The following is a 20,836-nucleotide window of genomic DNA, read 5'->3' on the forward strand; positions in this document are numbered from 1 at the left end:
CCCTGTATCTCTGCTGCTGACAGGCTAGTTCAGTATCCAAGACACCATCTTCTCTGACAACCAAAATCTGTTGAACCAGTTCTTATTCGCGAAGCCCTTGGCATGTCCCTTTTTCCACTTTATGAAGAGCTGAGCTCTGATAAGATATTTAGAGGTTATATTCCGGATGAGCTGCAAGAGCTCAGCCTTGACTAGCTCTGCAAAGCAAAGGGAAGGTTGTTTCAGGTATTGTCACTTATTTTTCATTTTTTTCTGATGAGTAAAAATAACCTTGTCAATCACCCTTATTCAGCAAATCCACGGCTGCTTCACAATGGGGATCTCCCTCCCTGTTCCACCACTATTCCACTCTAGTCTCTCCTCTGTGCACACACTTCATTAACGATCTGCAGCCCCAGCTTTCCCAAAGGGGGCACATTAGTGAAATATTTTCCACCTGCAGCCTTTTAGATGGATGAGTTTCGTTACCCAGCTGGGCATTTTTATTAAGACAGCACCTCTGGTTCTGTAGCAGTGAATATTTTATAAGAAACAGGGCAGGGTCAAGCCTCTACAGACTTCTCTTATCACAAGGAAATAGATAATATGTGCAGACAGGTACAGTGAGTACCATGTTCTACGTGCTGATTTAAGAGGGGAGGCTCCATCTCATAATGCCATATTGTCGTATTGCAGTATCGTATTACCCAGGCCTGGGACACCTGAAAGGCAGTGTGCTGAGAAGTCCCGTGGAATCAGTTAGACAATAAAGAACTGTTCTTTATCCATTCTCTATTCATCTCTACAGGATTTTAGGCTAATTTCTATAGACGCCCAAGACATATCTACCGATCCCTGTGGGTTTCGTCTGTAAGACTGTGAAATGGGGGGAGAGGGCTAGAATATTGGAGCCCTAATCCCAGACACTCCCTCCCCAATACTGTGCACCTTGCCTGGAAATGTCTCTCTGAGAATTTCAGCCTGGCAAAAATTAAGCCTTTTTCTGCATAGCTGGTTCACTCTCTCATCATTCCCTGGAGGTCCTGGCTGAGGCTTTCACTCCTACAGAGAAGCAGCACTGAAAAGAGCTACCCAGTGCTCAGCAGTGAAGGCTGAAAGGGAGGGCATTTGGTGACCTTGCAGGAGATGTACTTGATGATGGCTAGGCTGGAAAGCCACTCTCCCCCTTTTCCCAGGGTAGGAGGAGCAGGGCATGTTTCAGATGTCATGGATGGACTGGCTTAGATTAGATGAAATCAGATGGAGGCTTTCTCCCACTTTGTCAGCTAAGTGAGAAGAGGGACAAAATGTTCCATCACCTGCATTCAGCAGGCCAGCCATCTCTCAAGGGCTGAAAACAAAGGGAAAGTGGAAGCCCCTTGAGTGATGAGCAGAGATCCTTCTGTTCAGAGGGACGGCTTTAATCTGCCAAAGCAAGAGTAAAAAGGATGGAAAGACTGTTGTCTGCTGGACTCTATTTGCATGCAAGCCCTTATTTGTGGTACAAAGGTACAAATCTTTAATCTGATGGATGTGTGGAATCAAATCAAAGACCATAAAAATTCTTTGAACAGTTTATACTTTGAAGCTGTGTTTGACTTGAAATCCAGGATGAGAAATTATCTTAGCAGGGAAATAACCTAGATTTGGCATGGCACATTTTGACACATATTTACGGTGTGTTCATCTACTTCTGTGACAACAATAGCTCCCCAGTTTCACTTTCACTAGAAGAATTTGCAACATTGACAAAGAGGGGAAGACGAATGGCAGAAGGAAATGAGCAATTTATTACTCCCACCCGTGCTGCAGGCAAACCAGTCAGGTTAGTATTTTATCTGGATTTCCAGGTATTTAGTAAAGCATGGTAGTAGCCATGTTATTAGCTGAACTCAAACAAATAACACTAGGAGAATCTTAATAGATGTCTCAAAAGATTGGTAATGGGATATACAGCTCACTGGTTTCTGTGTGGCTTTAAGTAACTGGAGACTGAAAATAGTTCCCCTCTCATGGCTGTTTGGTGGCCTGGGTGAAAGAAGTACTCTGAATATTAACTCATTTCTTCTTATACTTGTTATTTATTTGGTCACGCAGCTAGCAGACTCAGCGGAGGGGCCAAAGACTGATGGAAAATGAATTCCTCTTTACCGCTTTGGTCAGGTCTCAGGGAGGGGTTTGAATTGCTTGTACTGTACTGTTCCATTCTGCTCTTAACAGCAGACATCAGCTTCCAGCACTGCAAACCCAGAGCTTCCACCAGCACTCGAGCCAAGTGAATGAGTGAATGAATCAGTGAATGAATGCAACAGAAGCAGGATGCTTTGTGTGTTATTTTGTGATAGCCTAGCATATAAGAGTAGTCACCTTGATATGTTTTCATAAGCAAAGAAGCCACAGCTCATTGCAGGCCTAAATCCTTGCCAGGGCACTGAAGCAGAAGACAGATTAATTACCCACCTCATATTTATAATATCATCACTCCAATCTTCTGTGGGATTCTGTGCTGCATTTAAGGAAGAGGTGGATTAGCTCAGCTACATGTCAGGTTGGGGTAGAAACAGCAATCAACGAGAGAGAGTGAAGGGACAGGGAGAACAGTGTGAACTTGAATCATCTGCTATAAATGAAACTGTGCTGGGTTTAACCCTTTGATGCTATTACCTGTATATAGTGTTAATAATTAACAATCAATATTTGTCAATAATCAATTAACAATTAAATTTGTATTTATCGGTTATTGGTTATCAGTTAATTGAGAGTATATGTTTTGAGAGAAGGGTTCTCTACAGCCCAGATTAGTTTAATAATAACAAACATTGGATAAATCAGCTTTGATTGGATTTATTGATTAAGAGTTGGTAAAACCAGCACATACACAGAGAGTCATACAGTCACAATAGCTGTGGAAGACCTTCCATGTAATTCTCTTACAGCCGGCATCCCGCCTACAGATGGTCTTGCTTCCTCTGTGATTTAGGAGCAATTACACCCTTGTCAACCTTATTGTGCATTGTTCTGGTCCTCATGTATTTCCTGATCTCAGGCTATTGCCAAGGTTCCCTGTTCCATTGCAATTTACTTCATATCTCGCTGTTAGGACATTGTTAGGACACAGGAAATTTCTTCGCAGGTTTAAAAATCTGCTAAGGATTACTATTTGGGGTAATTCCACTCTCTAAAGTTAGCTTCATCTGAACTGCAAAGCATCATGGGAATCTTGCTCCCAGGGAAGCCTTCAAATCTTTCCATCTGAAGCATCCTCTGGATATGGGGCTATAAAACATTTCACTCTTTTCCATGCCCAAATACCTGGTGCCAAAGGAGATAGTGAGACACCAGAAGCCTCCAGGGGATGCATCCTGCTGTAGTAACCAAGTGGGCCATATCACATGGAGTTGTCTCATTCTCACTCATGCCAGCAGTTACCCCAACATCAGTGTCACCTCAGTCACAGGCCTGGACAAGCCACTTGAGTCATGCACCAACTCAGCTATTGTGAGCTCAACTGAGGGACATTTTCATCACATGTTGAGTCATGTCACACTCCCGCAGCCCATCCCCAGTGCGTAAGACAAAGGAGAGAGTTGGCTGTTTCCCTGGGGCTGTCCTCAGTGAGAAGAAGGATGGTTGTTTCCTTATGCCCATCCATGGAGTGCTGACTTTTGCCTCTTCGATCAGCACTTAAGATCCTGTCTCAGAGCAGAGGGTCGAGGAAAGGTCTAGGAGGTTTCCCATTCAGCCAACACAAAAGAACGCGTCAGTCGCAAAGTCCTACAGCAGCGTGTGGATAGCAAAAGAGGTTTGACCAAACTTTGCAATGCACCACAAAAGCCTCACATCTCTGGATACATGCCAACCCTGACTTGGGCACGGCTTGTTTTTCTGCTTCAGTCCAGGTCTGTGGTGGTCACTGTCCAGCAGCAGCAAACCTGCTGATTTCAGTGCTGAGGCCATCATCTCAATTTTTCACATTAGATCTTAAAGGCTGTGGAGAATAACTGAATGGAACCCATCACCTTATTCTGAATAGATGGTGCTGCTATGTTTTAAAGATGCTTCTCATATGAGCCATCTTGGGTTTCTTGGCACACAACAATGTCTGGTTCTGAGGTTTTCTTGTTCTTTTTACCAAATCTCATTTTTCTTTTCGGTAACTAGTAGAATATCTTTCCTAACAGCCATGGTTTCATTTATAGAACCCCGGTCTGCTTTTGATTGAGTACACATAATATAGTTGGTCTTGTTGTATAAAAGTTTTTTTAAGCTGATATTTGACAGCCTTTATCTTAAAAGAATCCATTAAGTTATTGCAGGTATACCTCCAGGTATTGTTCCCATTAAAACAGATTTTTATCAAGTTGCTAGTACATTTTCAGGAAGATATGCAGAGGTGTGAGGGGGGTGGGATAATAAAATCCTCCAAATTCAAATGCTGAAAGATCTTTGCCATATTAGAAATAAAAATTAATCATCGAAAAGGGACTTTCTCCAACAAGGAATATTTTACACCTCCTTAAAGAAACAGAGGGAAAAATGGGCACTGTTTACAGCAAAGAAGGATGAAAATAATTGGATAAAGAAGGAACTGAACCAATCTATTCCTTGCATTTATTCTTTCAGGAATGATAGACAATCAGCCACCTCCTCTGACTTAAATGAACTTGGGTATCAACTGCTCTTAATTTTCCAGAGTTCCTGGGACTGCAGGTTCAAATACTGGATGGGGGCAGCTCAGTTTTAATTCCTTCCCAGTTTGTTGAACTGATGTTTATAATGTTCAGCTTTTGGGTCTTTGTGTAGAATCCTTCTAAAAATGATGTCCTGGCTAGGGTGACCAGACAACAAATGTGAAAAATTGGGACAGGGAGTGGGGGGTAATAGGACCCTATATAAGAAAAAGACCCAAAAATCGGGACCATCCCTATAAAATCGGGACATCTGGTCACCCTAGTCCAGGCTGTTCTGCATGGACATAAGAAGGTCCATGTTAATTTTGTAGGGAATTGTACTCTTTTCATCAAGCTAGATACAACTTCCATTACTCACTGTGCAGAAATTTTGGTGAAGATTCTAGGGCAAGTTGTATTTAACATACCCGGACACCGATCCCTCTGTGTGTGCCCAGTGTAACTCCTCTGAGCATTACTGGGTGCTTCGCAAGGACACTGAGAGAACAGCCTCCATTATTACCTGGATCCAATTCTTCCTGCTTTCTGCTCTTTCCAGTGCTCCCTTTCCTTACCCTGCCCAGCTGTGCACATATCTCTGTGTCATGCCAATGCAAGTAGCATTGTAATGGTTGTACTCAGCACACTGTCTCTGAGAAGGGTCAGCTTTACACCATTTCCCACTTTGGTTTCCCACTCAGGAAAATGGATTAATTAACCTTCCAGTAACTGACGAGACTGTCAAAGGGGGAGACCAGGGCTGGCTAGCTGGCCAGTGAAATTACAGAAAATTAAAAGGTCAGAAGGGCCCCGTCTGCAGCTGCTTCCCAGAGAACATTATGAGAGATGGAAACTCTCATTGCCCTGACAAAGATGATAAGGAGCAGAGAAAAGGGCACATTCTGGGGGCAATGATTTCAGCTTCTCAGATACCACATGGCACTTCTACTTGTGACCCTGTCCTGTAGGCCAGCAGAGAGGAACAGCTTCTCTTTCCTCCCTCCTCCAAACTCCTTCCCCCAACTACAAATCAGGACTTTCCCTCTGGTTATTTTAAAGCCTAGATTCCCGACTGCCTCTGGAAACCTGAACAGTCACAGCCATGAGAAACTCCCTTTACTATCTACAGCCGACAAGAAGCCTGCGCCCCTTTGTGTCCGATGGGGGTGTAGCCAGGGCTATCCGTGTATTCTTCACCTCCAGATGTGACTCTGCACTGAAACCATGCACCTTAAAACAATACAGGTGGAACAACATAGCAGGCCCTTGCTCTGCAGCACTGGCCAGGGAGACCCCATCACTCCAACACTTCACAGGCTCCTTGTGACACCCCATGGTCTGGGTTTTCCTAAACCTCTGACTGCCAGAAGCTGGGAGTGGACCTCAGTTGCCCTCTTCTGTGCATTCCCTCTGAAGTACCTAGCACAGGGCCACTGTCAGAAGACAGGATACCAGGCTAGATGGCCCATTGGTCTGACCTACTATGGCTATTTTTATGTTCTTATGAATAATGAGTCACATTTTAGATTTTAGTCAGCATCTTCAAAGCCCCACCACCCACCCCTCTTTTACTGGCCCAAGTTACCTGAGGGACTGATTTGTCACATGTGTCTGTGGCTTCCTACCACAGCTGTGTTCCCACAGGTTGCAGGAACCCTCTGCCTACCCCAAGCCCAGACAGCAGAGTTTGCTTAGCAATTGGTTCATCAGCTGAGAATTCATGTCTGGAAATGGTCATGATGGCCATGAAACTCTTGAGCAGAGCTGGTGGGAAAGTTTACATCAAAATATTTTTTCAATGGAACATAGCTTTGTGACAAAACTGAATGTTTTGTGGAAAAAATAGATTTTCATCAAAAAAAATTAAAAAATTGAAAACTTTTTAGTTTTGTGTTTACAGTTTTTTCAATAAAAACAAAAAAAGTTAATGAAAATATTCGTTTTCATTGAAATTTTTCACTGGACATTTTTTTTCTAGTGGCTTTCCTACTCAGGACCTGTCAAGCAGAATTTAAAACCCACTTCTTTAACTGAACCTTCCAACAGCAACATTAAAAGAAGTTTCTATTTCTCTGGTTAATTTTCATTTTCCCCTAATAGCTAAAATTGTCCCCAATCAGCGGGTGTTCCTCAAAATGGCTCGGAACAAGGTTTTAAGAGCAGCTTATGCCTCCAGCATTTGCCATGATGATGACGATGATATTTATTATAGCAGTCCTAGAGATCCCACTTGCAGGTGAGTCCCATTGTGCCAGATGTTGTATAAACATGGAGTGAGAGACAGTCCATGCTCCAAAGATCTTACAATCTACATACAGAAGAAACAGAGGAAAGATTAGTATCCCCATTTTACAGACAAGGAACTGAGGCTCAGATTCTTATCTATAGCTGCTCTTGCAATGAGCTCCACTCAAATCACGGGAACTGTCTGCACAACTCAAATCATTGATTCCAACACTGTGCTTGTTCAGAAGGGACAGTCCATAGCCAGCTCCTTGTGCTGCTGGTATCCTTCGTGCAGTAATTGTACAGAGTGCAGCAGGCTTTCACTTGCTGTAGAGTATATCCAGATCCACAGGAATTGTCAAAGCAGAGTGTTATTCTTTTTAGAGAAAAAAAATTCCATACAAATTAGAGCTGGAAACATTCAGTCTTTTGTCCCTACACAGTTAACTCTCCCAGTGCTTTTGTGATGCTTCCCTCAGATGTGGAATGGTTTCTTTGTTTTGAGGGTTGGTTCAGCTTTGATTTTGGAGTCTTCTAATCCCCATTTGCCCTCCTCTGCCATTCCTCTGGAGCCAGCTGTGCCAGCCCTAAGTCGCAGCCGCCTCCATACGTTCCCTGCCGTGCCAGCCTTCTCATCCCCATTTCTTCTTGCTGCTGTTTTGTAATTTTATACCCTGAGGACTCGCACTTAAAAATAAACAGCTTCTTCTGAGTTTGAAAATTCAATACCAAATCTGTCCTCGAACACATGTCCACACACTCCCCTGCTGCCTCTTTTGATCCCCACTTGCTTAACAGATAGACATGAAAGAGTCATGGGCTTAGCCATGATCCCTCCCATCTCAGGGACCGGTAACTTACCTTGCAAGACAATCAGAACCCATCTGTGAGAGCAAATGCTCATTTGTGAGGTGCTCCTGAATTACTGGAAAATAAGGGACAGGGGGATTTTCTCTGCAGCAAACTGCTGGGATCTAGAGAATGGACCAGGACAACAAGAGCATGGGCTTTCCATTTTCATTTAGGATTGGAATTTATGGAAAACTTCTCCAGAGCCACCAGATTTCTTAAATCTGCTAAACTGGTGTGGGAATCTTAGAAAAAAAGCCACCTCTTTGTTCATCGCTATGCAGGGATTTCCTGTTTCCAGTCCATGCAGGAATGCCATGAGAACAGTCTTTCTTGACCCTTCTCCTAAAATGTAGATGCTCCAGTCAAAATGGACAAAAAGGAGCTAAAGTTTTTCGAAACCTCAAACAAACACAAAGCAGATTACTTTTGGGATGAAAAATGTACAGGGTGTGGGAGGAGGAATTAACTATGCATAATTAATTGTGACCTATAGGCCATCCGGTCCCTACTCCATAGAGGACACTGATCCTGAGCCCCTCTTCCCTGTCAAAGAGAGGAGATCCATGCATTGCTGATGGAGGCATTTTCTTTTTTCCCAATTTTCATATACTTCTGCATTCCAGATTGTATCTGGGACCAGAACCAGATGCCTTGAAACACTAGGAGAGAGATGCTTGTTGTAAGATTTCCTGTCTAGTTTTGCATCCCAAGAGCTCAAAAGTAGTCTGGAGAAGCTTCAATTCATTTGAGGTTTGCCCATCCAAAGTAAACACCTACTCCATCCTCACACTCCCTTTCTTTTGGGTCTGCAAATCACTAGGGCCCAATCCTGTTCAGAATACACTATTTTTTCTGTAAAGGGATTAGCTGCAGCTCTCAGTATAAGGGGAATGAATTAGGTTACAATTAATTCCATTTCCCCTTAATCTGCTCCCTTCATGAATGCTGTGAATTAGAACTCAGTGTAATGCTGACCACCTCTATAGTAGCCCGATACTTACAGAATAATGTGGATGTCCTAAAGCTCATGTATAATTACTGCCAGCAAATAGTGCTTTGCCATGAAGCTAAATTTCTCTCCAGAGTACATTTCAATCATTTTTAAATGAATTTTCTTTCCTTATTAGGAAAGATGTTGTTAAAACTCCACTGCAAAGGCTAATCCCCACCTCTGACTTGGAAGCTTGCAATATGTTTTGTGTGGCTGCAGGTAACACCTTTGGGTGTGAACAAGAATACCGAGCAAATGAAAAGGTCAATAGTCCCAAGAACTGTATCTAAAGTTTGAGATAATCTTTTCTGAACAATGACTAGAGGTTTCCAAGCTGTTTTTGGCATTTCTAAATCTTCTTTTCCACTCATGGTTATACGAGCTGAATGTTCCTCCCTGGGGAATGTTATTGGGGAAATATCACAGATCAGATGACTTTATGGCTTACTCCAGTTCATAAAGCAGAGGTTTGTTTGTTTTTTATTGTTAATGTTGTTGCTAAATTAGGGAGCTTGGTCCCAGTAGATCACTTCCACTGACATGATCCAGCCCTTTCACAAAGCACTGTTACTTCAAAATGCAGACGTGAGGGAGGCTCACGCACCCAGCTGTAAATCAGGACCTGCAGTGAAGTCACTGGAGTTACACTGGTGCAAAATTGATGTAAATTAGGAGAATCAGGCATTGGTATGGAAACCTAATATACCATGAAGATACTGGGCCAGATTCTCTAGTAATGTGTGCATGTACCTCTGGGGAAAGGGGGTGTGAACACCTACCATATCAGATTATCAGCATTTTACACCCATTCTCTGCATCAGAGATGAGGACATAGAGAACAAGCCTCGCTGGCTTTTCTTTAGAGTGGCCTACAAAACTCCTGGCTTTGACCAGGGATACGAGAATGAAGAGAAGAAATAAGCTTTCTTACTGAGTTAACAACAAAGAAGTCCGAAGATGGCTCTATGTGTAAACTTCGTGTGAAATATATGCACCAGGTCACTCTGCCAGTATTCTAAAACATGAACGATTGATTGTTTCTTTCTTATCTTATAATACGGTTTAATCGCTGGGGTAAAAGAATGTTGTAACTGTAGAATGACAGAAATGAGTGGATAGATAGATAGATAGATAGATAGATAGATAGATAGATACAGGGGGTGTGTGGGGATAGATAGATAGATAGATAGATAGATAGATAGATAGATAGATAGATAGATAGATAGATAGATAGATAGATAGATAGATAGATAGATAGATAGATAGATAGATAGATAGATAGATAGATAGATAGATAGATAGATAGATAGATAGATAGATAGAGGGGGTGGCTGGGGATAGATAGAGGGGGCGGCTGGGGATAGATAGATAGATAGATAGATAGATAGATAGAGGGGGTGGCTGGGGATAGATAGATAGATAGATAGATAGATAGATAGATAGATAGATAGATAGATAGAGGGGGTGAGTGGGGATAGATAGATAGATAGATAGATAGATAGATAGATAGATAGATAGATAGATAGATAGATAGATAGATAGATAGATAGATAGATAGATAGGAGTGTGCATAAATAGTTTGTATAAAGTCCCCTCACATATGAACTCTCATATGAGCAGTGAACCATATTCTGTGCTGTGCTTCTGATGTGGGATAGCCCATAAAGTGCAGCTCAAGAGAGGGGGCAAAGATGGCTACATGCCATCTTAGTGTCTCCCTAATTTTGGGCTCCTCTGAGGGCCAGTGCAGGATCCAGGGTAAAGAAGAGCTGCCCTGAGGATTGCCCTACTTTCTGGCAGCCATGAATGGCTGCCAATTGGCAGTCACTCAGCCAAGAACAGAGCACTTCCCATTCTGGCAGCACCCGTTCCCTTTCTACTCTCCATTTCTGGCTCCCAGACATACCCCTTGCATGCCCCTGTCCTGGCCCTGGACAGAATTCTGGCCCTCTGCCAGCCTGCAGCAGAGGAATTCCCCCAGTGCCAGGCTGGTTCATTTGGACGGCCAGAGGTGTATACAGGGACTGTAGCTAGCCACATATTAGCACTTGACAGGCCAGCAATGCTAGCATGAAGCCTGGGTGTGAATGTCAGAGTTTGGCACTAACAACTCATCTGTGTATGTTTTCCAGTTAAAGTATAAATGTTGTTGCAGACTGTTTTAATAAAATCATAATTTCCTCTTGTTAAAAACCAAAGCAGCACTCCAGTAATTGCGGGCACTAAGGGCATCCAGACAAGTGCATGTTACTTGCTGCTGACATTTGTAAAGGGATTTGAGATCCTTGGAAGGAAGATGCTGTGTAACGGCACTGTACCAGGATTGTTATTATTACATGCCTGGATTTTGCCAATCCTCCATTTCCATGCACAAATTCTCTGCTGATATAAATGGATGTAACTGCACTAATGTCAATGTAGCAGGGCTCAGTTACACCAGTAAAGAGTTTAACCCCCGTGCCCAGTAAGCAAAGAAGTGGAATCCAACTATGGGCCTTCTGGTGCAAATGGCTTTGTTTTTAAATCATTTATCAATGTGCAAAAAAAGCCTTGAGGTCACGGCGAGACCCACAGTAAAATGAGTCTGTGATAGGCTTTCCAGACAGGAAATGTGAAAAATCGGGACTGGGGTGGGAGAGTAATAGGAGCCTATATAAGAAGAAGACCCAAAAATTGGGGCTGTCCCTATAAAATCAGAACATCTGGTCATCCTAGTCTGTGGCAGCTTTGCAAAGCCACACGAGTGCAGCCCTGGCGGTTCAACAAAGTCTGAAGCCAGCAATCAATGTAGAGTTCAAAAACCAGTTTCAGATGGGCTCGCAGACCCACTCCAGGAGGGTAGTTAGTGAGCAACAAAGCATGTTATTCAGGTCACTGAAGACGACATTCTCCCATCTTGCCTTGTGGATTGCAGAGTGTTCTGTCACACTCCATTTACTTGCAAGAGGAGTCTGCGGGGGAGCCAGCTGAAAATACGGTAAGATCATCTGCTCACTGCTTGAAAGGATTTTTCCCCATTGATGGAGTCCTATGGTGCTGCACTCTTACAACCAGCACCAAACGGTCCCATGCTGTCAGTCTGCTGAGAAGCCAGATATGGAAAGGACTGTGGAACTGAATCTCTGCCCCACCCTGCCCTCAATCCTAGACCAGGTCTGTCCAGGTCAGAAGTGAAGCATAATGGCAGGACAAGGCAGCAAAGTTTGCCCTGATGTTGCGAATGCCTCATCTCCAGAGCTGTCATTCTGGCATGAAGCAAACAGATCAGAAAAAGAGACTTCAGGGGAATTCTAGTGAAAATTTGCAAAGAAATAGAGAAGGGGAGAGAAGGTTTGGTAATTTTTCTCTCCCTGGGACTATACCTCCTCAGCTCTCACCCGCTAACCCTCCAGTTCATTAGCTCTCTGCTGATGGAAGCTTTTCCTACCATACAGCTGCATTTGGAGATCAACAAATATTCACCGTGCAGCTGTCTATTCTTTTTGCAGCTTGTGTTTTCTTAGCCCTGATTATGATGGATCAGGAACCGAGGCTTTTCCAAGGGAAAACGTATTGGAGACTTGCTGAATCTTACTTAATGCAGCTGAGGAAAGCAGAGATAAGCAAAATGTGGACTGTGGAGCTATTACAAAAAGGGAACTTTACCAAAAGCATTAAACTGGTGGGGAGAAGAGCCAGGTATAAAAATGGGAAGGTGCTAGCTGCTCCCAGATTGTTACCTTTGAATAAGACTTCTTGCAGCCTGGACAGTTGCTCATCTTGATCTTGAAGGCGCCCAAGACACCATCATCCTTCCCATGATATTTTCTGGTTAAATTTAAGCAAGGCTTAAATCAAATTTGTTTTGAACTCATCAAGCAGTGAATGCAAGTTTTTGCTCTTACAAAATTGTGCATCTGCCAATATTTGCACCTAACTAGCCAATTTTCAGAGGCAAATGTTTGCACAAGCCAAAGGGATGAGCAAGCAATTCTACAGACTCAATGTATTTCCACAGCCACAAAATCAGAAGCCATGCCTGAAAATGTGATTCTTTAATTGCACTGCAAGAGCAAATAGAGAGCTAAGTGGTCTTCAACAGGAGAAATTTTTGATACAGCTGAGAATCAGATGGGCTGTGAGTAGGGCTGGCAGAAAAACAAGAATTTCATTTTGTGTTGAAAATTTAAGTTTTGGCATTTGGTTTCATTCTGCATTGAGACAAAACTGAGATCTTCTGAAATTTTTCAGGAAAAACAACAGTAAGAACAAGAGAGATCAGACTAGCCAGAAACCCAGTCGTTAGGTGATCAGCTGAGTTATGGGTCAGGTTCAAGTTCCTATGCTAAGCATCTAACCACTCTCAATCTCACCTGTTGGAGCTATGCCACTTAGTTACCCACAACATGTTTATTTATTTATACAGAGGTTGACTTTATAGCTTCAGGATTAGGACATTTACCTGAGATGTCGGAGGCCAAAATTCAATCCTTGATTGGTTTTTCTGGTCTCTCTGGTTTTGACTAAAAATCCCATCTTTGATCTGAGAAACCTTCCTGACAAAAGTTTTGTTGAAACTGATTCATTCCCACAAAAAGATTCAGTTTTGACACATCTATATTTTCTGTCCAAAAAAACCATTTAGATGAAATATTCCCAACCAGCTATATCTGTGAGCCCATTTTAAAAACACAAAGAACTCTGAGCTATGAGCAGAGATGACAGTTCTCACATGGCTTTTCTGTTGTTACTCTGTTTTAAATCTGGTCCCTCTGTAAATTTTGTCTTTTTTGAAGGATCCTCCTTTTAGGCAAAGCACAGTTTTGAGCTGTGGTTAAAAGGAAGGGCTTTTCAGATACAACAGTATAAAATGAAAACCTTTCTCCATGCACTGGTGAGACGGAAGGCCATGGACATGGGAGCTTCACATTCAAAAATGTCAAATGGTTGACTTGGGAACAGAATGACTGGATGTTCGTCACTTGATTCCACACCTAGTGCTCAGCACTGGGGATAATTCCAACTGTTAGCCAAATTTACAGTGAAGAGATCAAAGGAAAAGGTTGCTTTTGCTAGAAGTAAAAACAATACCTCTTCCAGTTATGTTAGAAAGGATTGGAAAATCTGGAGGGCATTTAGCCCTTCAAGTGTGAAATATACTGTTAAATTACTAAGAGGAGAGATGCTGGTTTCTTTGAACCTGAAAGATATAGTAATTACTGAACCAGAACTCTCAGCTGGAAATGTTTTATAGAATCTAATTAAAGCTAAGCTGGGGAAAAAGTCATTGGAACTTAGAGAGAGTGAGTGTGTGTGTGTGTGTGTGTGTGTATTGTACATATCAAAGTGAACAGAGCAACACTGTGTACATTTTCTCCCTTCTGTTCCATGATGTAGCCTTGTAACCATTATAACTCTTTCAGGTCAGTAATGCAGCCAATTAGTTACAACCCGCCTCAGAATGGATACAAAAGGATTTACTGCTCTCACTCAAACACGCACTCCTAAGAGATGCACAGTTCAGGTAACTAGAAGCTTCTCACTCAGATCATTTCCCAGGTGGAACAAATTAATCTATCCTCCCCATCTATTCATCATCAGTCACACAGTCACAGAACACATATTAACCTCCCCTCATCATCTTAGGCAGTTTCAGATTGAAAAAAAAACTGTTAGAAAGAAAGTTAAGGTTGAAAAGCCAAGGACTTAAAAGTAAGGAATTGCCCATGTAAAGGCTGCCTGTGCAACCTCAGTTTGCCCCTTGTGCATGTGATAGTCTTTAATTACACAATCACAGGCTATTTCTTCCCATAGGACACCTGCCTCATTCAGTGCACAGGGTGTCTGGTGCTCTCTGGATGGGTTTTTCTTTTCATCCTCATCATTCCATTTGTGGCATTTACTGCACATTATCCCCAAAAGCTGCACTTCCTCATGGACTTTTCTCTGGCACCCACCGCCCTTGGACCACCAATGAATTTATCTTCACAAAATCCCCTGAGGTGAGGGGCTATTCTCCCCACTTTACAGACTGGGAACTGAGGCACAGATCTTAAGGCAGAATTGTAAAAATTGTGGTTGTCCAATTTAAGATACCAAGGGCCTGATTCTTCAGAGTTCTTAGCATTTTCTACTATGTTGTAAGTTCAGAGATGAGCTCCCACTGACTTCTGCAAATCAGACCCCACAACCTCATTCACTACATACTATAACCCAGAGGTAGGCAACCTATGACACGGCGCCGAAGGCAGAACGCAAGCTGATTTTCAGTGGCACTTACACTGCCCGGGTCCTGACCACCGGTTCGGGGGCTCTGCATTTTAATTTAATTTTAAATGAAGCTTCTTAAACATTTTTAAAACCTTGTTTACTTTACATACAACAATAGTTTAGTTATATATTATAGACTTATAGAAAGAGACCTTCTAAAAACGTTAAAATGTATTACTAGCACGCGAAACCTTAAATCAGAGAGAGTAAATGAAGACTCAGCACACCACTTCTGAAAGGTTGCTGACCCCGACACACACACACACACACACACACACACACACACACAGCCTTGCATTGTCTGCCAGGTTCACTGCGGAGCAGCTATCTTATCTAAGTAGAGACAACACTACTCTGCATTCCTGGAATTATAGACTCTCAGGCTCTGGGATGTAACTGTGATGCTGAGCAAACCATAAGCTTCAGGAGCCTTGCCAAGCCGCCGAACCCAATGAAATCATGTTCCAGCTCCGTAAGTGAGAGGACAAAATGGACTGGATCTGAATCCATTCCGATACACTGGAACAAATCGCTGGCCTCCTGGGACATTGGGGTATCACTAGGCTGTATGCTACTCAGAAGTTTATGGCAGCAGAGATCCTTCTGTCCAAAACTACAACACCCCTCTCTGATTGGCTTACAGGAGCCTGTCCAACAGAGGAGAGCTAGCCTTGTGGCTTTGATACATGACTAGGGTTCTGAAAATGTGTGTTCATTTCCCACCTCTGTTACAGACTCCCTGTGTGACCTTGGACAAGTCACTGGGTGTATGTCTAGGCTAAGCCTGAGCTCTGACTCAGATTTGGGCCCACGGCACCCCTTTGGGTCAGCAAGCACCTAGGTCCTAGGACCCAGCTAGGGGAATGGGACCTAGGGCCCTGCTGTGACTTGGGTCAAAGCTCTGTCATTCTGCAGTATGCTGGTCAAGCCATGGACCGAGTCAGAAGGTCTGTCTGCACAGTGTGAAAGACTGTGAGGCCCAGGTTTACAATGCAGTGTGGACTTTCAAGCACAGGATTGGAAACACAGTGGGCAGTGTAGACATACCCTTCACTTCTCTGGACCACAGTTCCCCATCTGTGAAATGAGGGTAGTAATCAGTTAGAATTCGTTTGTTACGTTTTGCTTCTTACCTATTTCTCTATTTTAAAAAAGTGGAACTTGGAAGCAATATGCAGATGTTGTTCCAGGAGTTCTCTGTAAGGCAGAGATGTAAATAGCCAGCCAACAGATAAGGTGCTTGTAGATGGCAATGAGGAATGTGTAGCGTAGCTCTCGAGGTTTTGTAGGACCAATAACCCTTCTTGTTGTGTACCCCTAATAGCTTCTTGTGTGCAGCTCTTGACAAATGTGACAGGAACCTCTCAAGGACAGTTGCCCCTTGAAATCATTCAGCTACGTGTTTCAAAACTTTATTAAGACTCTCATAAGCAGTTTCTTTTTAACCAAAATCATTTTTAATTCCGACTCCCCATCTGCTCAGGCCAGAATAAAAGTCAACAGCAAATCCACCTGGCTGCTCAAAGCCTAGAAGCAGTGGGGAACAGAGTGCATCCATCCAGAACCAATAAGAAGCGACCTAAACCTTCCTTCATCCAAACAGTAACTCAGCCCCCCACAGCATAGTTTTCAGGCTTGGAAAAATATAGTTCACTTGCCTTTTCAGAGATACATTTTGCATCTTTACATGTGCTCACCAGCAGCAGAAGTTCAAACAGGACACAAAGTATGTGACACCATCATTGCTTCATCATTTAGGGCCGCTAGGCTGTTATTTTTAACAGTCTCATGGAACTCCCAGCCATATTGCTTGATCAAAAAAATTCAGATGAGGCATCTGATTGTGTGGAGACTGAGTTTAATGAAGGTCTAGATTGTTTCCTGCTCTGTGTCCCAGGGTGGAAGAACATGGGAATGAAAAGATCTCCAACTACAACCACGCTTATGCAGTGTGCATATGCCAGAGGCCAGTCCTGCAAGCTTTTAAAATTCAGTGTATGTAGATTTTGCAACCAGACTGATATTGAACAAGTTTAGCTGCAACTTTGGCTGCTAACTTGTGGCATCTCAAAAAAAATGGTCCTGTACCAGTAAGAACTGACATTTCCTCATTCATGTTCCTCTTCCCTTTCATCTCAAACTGTAGCCATTCTGTGGGAGCCTCTGAGCACCAAGTTTATATACAAAGCGTGTCAGGGAACAGTGAGATTGCTAGAAGTGGAGCTTTCATCTTTGTTCTGATGTTCCTGTACTAGCCAGGGACGGACAATTCGTCACAGTTCAGAATTGGTTGAAAGTATGGGAGAGGCTCTGTGATTTGGCAGTAAAATGCCCAGGGGGGAGTTTACAACTGTTCTAAAGGTATAAGCCAAGCAAAGCACCTGAGCCACAAAGACCACGAATAAGAAACATTTGACTTTGACATGCAGGAAGGAGAGAAAAAGAGGGACAGATTCCTCCAGTGAACTCGACCTCAGCGGGCTCCATGTACTCATGCCTTTGTCCTCTTCACAGACTGAAAGGAGACACAACTATTATGATGTAAGGAGGAAGGAGTGAGGACAGGTTATCTCGTACAATGCAGGACCCCCTCCAGCTGCCCGAATACTGCAAAGTGTACACAAATGGCCCTCGACATAGGAAATGCCATCATGGTCCCCTTTTACCTATCTGCAAACACTGGTAAAAGTGTTTTTCTGAGCTGATATAGAATGAGGTAACTAACACCCTATTCCCAGAGCGCTAGCAACATCGTTTGCTGTTGATGCACAACATTAAGAAGAAGCCACCTGCCTTCTGAAACCAGAGGCTGATGAGGGAATCATTGTGCCAAATGGAAAAGCTGCCCACTGGGAAGAGAAACAAGTGTTGTTTCCCAGCTTCTTAACTGAGTTCTACAGAATGAAGCCTAAAGGAATGGCTGATAAGTTCCTCTGGGAATGCCACTTAAACAGTGGCCCAGTGTTTCTAACAGCTCTGGGTCAGCAATCTAGCAGCATGCTTGCTTACCAAAGTCCTGCATAATCACTGCGGCATTAAAATAGGACAGTGAGAGTACAGGAAATATGTGGCCACTCCAGCAACTATCTCAAGGCCAAAACCTAAACATTAATACATCACATAAGGTGGAGGAAGAGAGACATTTTGCAAGCACATTAACAAAAGCTGGAGGATTGAACTCATTGGAAGTCTGCTTATTATATGCTTGAGCAGTTCCTAGATCAGCAGGAAGCTTCACAGGGGAGGCATGCTGGCAGCTTGACACACATAGCTATAAGCGAGGCAGATGTTTCACTTATCTCTGCTCATTGGACTTTAATAGCTAGTGTAGGTACCCGTTTCTGCCCAGCAGAGATAATCTCTTAGGAGGCCCATGCCAAAGAGGGCCCCTAAGGCAGGTCCTGTTGAACATCAGCTGCATAGCATAGAGCTCGGTGAATCCTTCAAAAAAGTATTTCCATTCATACCGATTTTGATCTTATGGGTATTGTTTTCAAAAGTAACCTAGGTGCCAGAGTCCCCCTTTTGCAAAGGTTACTGGGTACAAATTCCCTTTTAATTTTCACCCTGCCTGAGTGTTTCCCTTCCATGGATCTGAGCAATCAGTTCTACACACAAAAATATTCACAGAGAGTGAATGCCAACATTGCATGCACAAGTAGTTGAACCATCCAAAGCTTAAATTTGCATATGCAGCTAGTAGCAGTAGAAATTATTCAGTACTTGTCAATCTGTCCACAGATATTCTGCAAGCAGGATATGAGGCTAAATTAATTGTTCATTCATTGTTTGTTGAGAATAATTTTCTCAGCTTTTTTACATTGTTAAATTTGGACTGATCATGTCTGGAATTCGGACACTGTTAGAAGCCAGCAGCCAAAGGACAGCACACAAATGTTATGTCCCTGTGTGTACTTCCTTTTAACACAATGATCAGGCGTTAGTTGTGTCTCATTCTTCAGGAAAGAAGCTTTAAAACATGAGTGCATGTGTCAGGAGGTCTAATCTATGTACTGCCATGTAAATAACCCTTACGTGAAAGGATAAACCCACCAGTGATCTATAGAAATTATTCTAACAGCATATAGAATTGAATAGTGAATGTGGTCCATTTGATATTTGTTTTTAAGCTATCCTACTGAATTCTTTGTTGACTTCTACAGAGTATTCCCATAGCTAGGGTCTGGAATTTCATTCCAGGTATTATAGAAGAGCCTTTATAGTGACTAAACACAAGGAACTTGACAACTCAGAGATGCTTCCCTCACTGAGCAGAGCAGAGGAGATGATTGGTTGTCCCCAGAGATGACATTTGATAGAAGACAGCTTTTCTGCTACTCTCTCCTGACTCAGAAATGGCCTTTGCTCGCTGTACATAAGCTCCTGCAGAATCAACAGGGAGCCGAGGGAGTCTGAGTTCAGGAAAGAGTGTATTCAGACACCTGCTGCTACCTCATGAGAAACAACAGAGTGTGCTAGTCTACACCTCTCACTGTGTGGAGATGCTCAAGCATCGGGGAGAAGGTGCAAAGGGTTAGGCCTAAGACCTAATGCCTGAGACATTTCAGCCTGCAGCCCTTCCACTGGCACTGTCCAAGGTGTAGCGGGGGGACGGCTTTTCCCAGATCACCCCACTTCCCGCATGTGCCACTCCATACTGCATCCATTCCAGTGCACCAGCACTCTTGAGCGGCCTCTATACACCTGCCCGGAGGAAGGCGGCGTCCCCCCATTCCCTCTCTTCTGCAGACATGCTATTTGAAGACAGCTGTGCCTCCTGCTCTGCATTGCCCCCTCCAGATTATCCTTTTTACAACAGAGTGGGGCCCTGGTTGTTCAGAGGCAATCTGCTCCTTGATGTAACCAAATCATAAGGAAGTTTGTATGCTGATCCCAATTTATCCAAAACCCGTTTGGAGGAGAAAAACCCTCCTTTGCCCCAGTCCTGTGTTCCTGACCCTGCAGCTGGGTGTTGTCAACATTATTAGGGTGTTTTACTGAGTTTTCAGAAAGCTGTTTTCTTCTATTTATTTTATCACATACATTATCAAATGCCCAATCATTTCAGGGCTCTTAGAAGTATCCACAGCAGACACCAGCACCTGAGGGAGAGACTGGATCCTGATAAATCCATGTCACTGTCTCTGCATGTACTCTGTGCCTGTGCAGGTACATGTGTTGATTAATTGATGATGAACTCAGAGTTCAAGAAACAGTTGCATTTGAGTGCTATGAGAAATCCAAGCTGAGCTGTACAGCAGGTTTAACAAGAAAGTAAAAGATTGTCTTAAGGTCTTCTGCCGTAACACATTCTTAATTATGAGCCAGTCAATTCCTGGGAACCAGAAAATTTGGAACTGACCATTAATCTCCGCACTTTCACACTTTGTGCCTTATAAGGAAGACTCTCACTTACACTACAGCCCTTTTTCACTTTAGCTGGCAGTAAGAGACCATACGTTCCATCTTCACTGCCAGAGCACTTGGAAGGGCCTTGCATGTAGAGAAGAATCAGACCCAAGGACTCTAGATCCAATGCGTATAGAAAGGGTAAGCACCGAGGTGCTGGAACTAGGGGTGCTGGGAGGGCTGCCCAACCCCCTGGCTTAAAGTGGTTCCCTCATTTACAGGGTTTACAGTTTGGTTCAGAGGCTCTCAGCATGCCCCTCCCCATTTTTTTTCTACCTTTATTCCCCTAAGCACCATACTCCACAGCTACTTTGCTACCACTCTTTGGCTAGTGCCAAGTGACTGCTCTGAAAGACGGGGGAAGAAGCATGTAGTGCCAGCATTTAATGCTAGCGCAGATAGCAGCAAGAATGTCCCTTTGGATAGCAACGAGAGGCAAGAGGAAGATCAGGGACCTGGC

General features: G+C 43.3%; 1 long non-coding RNA gene across 1 annotated transcript; it reads left to right on the forward strand.

Moving 5' to 3' along the window:
- The first annotated feature begins 352 nt into the window (after nt 1-352).
- LOC115636833 lies at nt 353-20,606 on the forward strand. Its single transcript, XR_003997084.1, has 3 exons — nt 353-364; nt 512-513; nt 20,523-20,606. It is a non-coding gene; the product is annotated as an uncharacterized LOC115636833 (long non-coding RNA).
- The last annotated feature ends 230 nt before the right edge of the window (nt 20,607-20,836 follow it).

The sequence above is a fragment of the Gopherus evgoodei genome, chromosome 18, assembly GCF_007399415.2.
Source record: "Gopherus evgoodei ecotype Sinaloan lineage chromosome 18, rGopEvg1_v1.p, whole genome shotgun sequence".
NCBI lineage: Eukaryota > Metazoa > Chordata > Testudines > Testudinidae > Gopherus > Gopherus evgoodei.